At 35.8% G+C, this 2,673-nt stretch overlaps 1 long non-coding RNA gene across 1 annotated transcript; it reads left to right on the plus strand.

Annotated features, from left to right (window-relative positions):
* Nucleotides 1–865: 865 nt before the first annotated feature.
* On the plus strand, nucleotides 866–2,019 carry LOC132901924 (uncharacterized). Its single transcript, XR_009656947.1, has 2 exons — nucleotides 866–989; nucleotides 1,216–2,019. It is a non-coding gene; the product is annotated as an uncharacterized LOC132901924 (long non-coding RNA).
* The last annotated feature ends 654 nt before the right edge of the window (nucleotides 2,020–2,673 follow it).

Consider the following 2,673-nt stretch of genomic DNA (forward strand, 5'->3'; position numbering starts at 1 on the left):
ATAGATGGGACGAAGTTCATCTAAAAGAGAATCAAATGTACTGAAATAATTAATATGGAGACTAGGAGAATAAAATACCGCAAGAAGTATTTTAGCGTGAAGCATATTCAATTCAAGGAAAATAAATTCAGCAGTTGCTGAATAAGTGGAGGGGGAACTGCGTAGAATTTTATAGGGAATTGAATTTCGGATGTAAACAGCGACACCACCACAAGCTGCACCAACTCTGTCATTGCGAATAAGGTTAAAATTATTTAAATCGACAAGAGAAGAATGTAGTGAGGGTTTTAGGAAAGATTCCGAAACAAGTATTGCATCTAAATGAGCACAATCAAAAGAGGTTACGAAATCTGGGAAATGACCAAGGATACTTTGTGCATTTATATGTACAATATTAAAATTTCGAGGATAGTCAGAAAAAATCCTAGACAGATCATCGCATAATAGCTGTCCAGGTGTGAAATCCGTATCCGCACTGAGAAAACTACAAGAAGAAGACGAGCAACAAAAATAACTCTCGTTAATATCCATAAAAAGACAATTAACAAAATATTAATAATTTAACAAAAAAATAATAATAATATTATAATAATAAATAATGTGACTATATTAATAGGCAATAAATTACCCGCCAAACTCACCCATTGCTCACTACTCACAAAATCTAATAATTACAGTTCCGCAAAATTTTACAAATATAAAAGAATTACAAGTTAAGGAAAAAAAGAGAAACAGAGAAAAAGTGCTACAAATATTATGGCTTGGAACAAAACGCAGCAATTAATAATTATACTCTGATGACAATGACAACTCCACAGCAGAAATGACAGTGGCAGTAATTCTTAGTCCAAGGTGACAGGTGAATGACAATCATGATAATGACAATTGGATTAAAAACATGACAGACAATAACAGACTGTGAGGTGTGACAGTGAATTTCTATAACAATAACCAGTAAATTTTATTTAAAATTAATATTTAAAATAGAGGTAAGGGTGATATGCAAAAAAGAAAATTAAAGAAATACCTACATAGATGTGAACAATAAATGTACCGCCACCTTGGGCCACAGAAAAACCCAAACAATAATACCGGTCATTCACTCACGTCCACGCAATCTGCTCGCTTTAGGGGCCACAGGGGCCTTACTGGAGCCAGCTTTTTGCTTGCGAGTGACTGCCGGGCCCGTCTCTTTGCCATCGGAACTTGTTTCAGCAATCGGATGGGCAGCAATAAGGGCTTGCACTTCGGAGAGGGACTCCAGCTTATGACGAGACTTGTTAGGGAGCAAGACAATGATTTTTCCCTCGACGGTCCAGCAATTCCTCACACCAAAGTGGCGACGTGCGGTGATGAATGCCTTATGCCGGGCATTGGTTAAAAATTCGGATACCGTAACACCAGAGCCTTTAAGAGTGGTTTTGCTATCCCACACAAGAGTTCTAGAATCCATATTATAAAAACGCACGATAATCGGTCGGATCCTGCCACGACGGGAACCCAGCCTATGACAAACCGCTAAATCAGTTTTTACAACACTACCCAATTTCATGTTGTCGCAAAGTATGTGAAGGACAGAATCTTGGACATTCTCATTTTCTTTCTCTGGAACCCCATGTAGCATCAGTACCTTTCTTCGCATCATGGTTTCATGTCTGTCCTGACCAAGAGAGAGCAAATCTATCTGCGATTTTATGACAGACAATGATTGCAAGACAAACTTCTTAAAATCACTGAACTCACGTGCAAGCGATGATAAATCAGGATGTCTTGGCGAAGTCCCTGAAGCAATCTGCAGCAGCTTGTCCTCATATTCCTGCATTCTTGTTTGGAATGTTCTTTGAAGATCATCAAAGCTCAGCCCATGAGTAGCCTCCATAATGCAGATTAGTGTTGAAGCGCAGGATACTTGATAGGATTATAATGTGAGATGAGCGCAGGTGAGTCTGGCAGCAAAGTTATCTACTTTTAGCCAGAGTTTTTCTTGATTAGATATTTTTAATAAATTATTAATGTGGAGCTATGTTTTTTTCGTATTTCCGCCGCGCCTACCCGCAAAGGAAAAACTATAGTTTAGAGTTCTAATTTTATTGCCATAATAATTTACTATCAGAATATCTATAGTAAACCATAAATTTATTTATACTAGTGCTTTACTTACTGATTAAAAGTATGTCTTATTAAAACTCCAGTGAATGTAAACTGTTAATAAAAAAAAATAGCTGAAATGAATAAAAAGATTTTGCAGAATATCTGCATAAAAATGTGGTTTTTGCAATTTATATTGGAACGAACGAGCGAGAAATAGCTTGCTAAAGTAAAATTGCATCAGTGGTATTTTATGAATTCTGAAGTATGAAGAAAAAAGTCTATTTTATTAAATAAATTGTATAATCTTAATAAATAAAAATTAGCTTGGAAGTCATTATTAATTGGCCTGGGAATTCTTTTCCAAACTTGCAAAGTTTTAAATAGCAAATTGTGGCTAAATATTTAGATATACCTACATGATAATGACTTCTAATTTCTTGTGTGTTGAAATGTTGATAAGTTTTTACTTTGTTATTTGTTATAGCCAATCAATGCATCGGCTGTTGCTGATCTGCAATAAGCAGATCATTTTGTTACGTGTATCTGACATCACATATTGACATAACAAGCATCGTCGCATCG

This window comes from Amyelois transitella, chromosome 7 (assembly GCF_032362555.1).
Source record: "Amyelois transitella isolate CPQ chromosome 7, ilAmyTran1.1, whole genome shotgun sequence".
In the NCBI taxonomy this organism is placed as follows: domain Eukaryota; kingdom Metazoa; phylum Arthropoda; class Insecta; order Lepidoptera; family Pyralidae; genus Amyelois; species Amyelois transitella.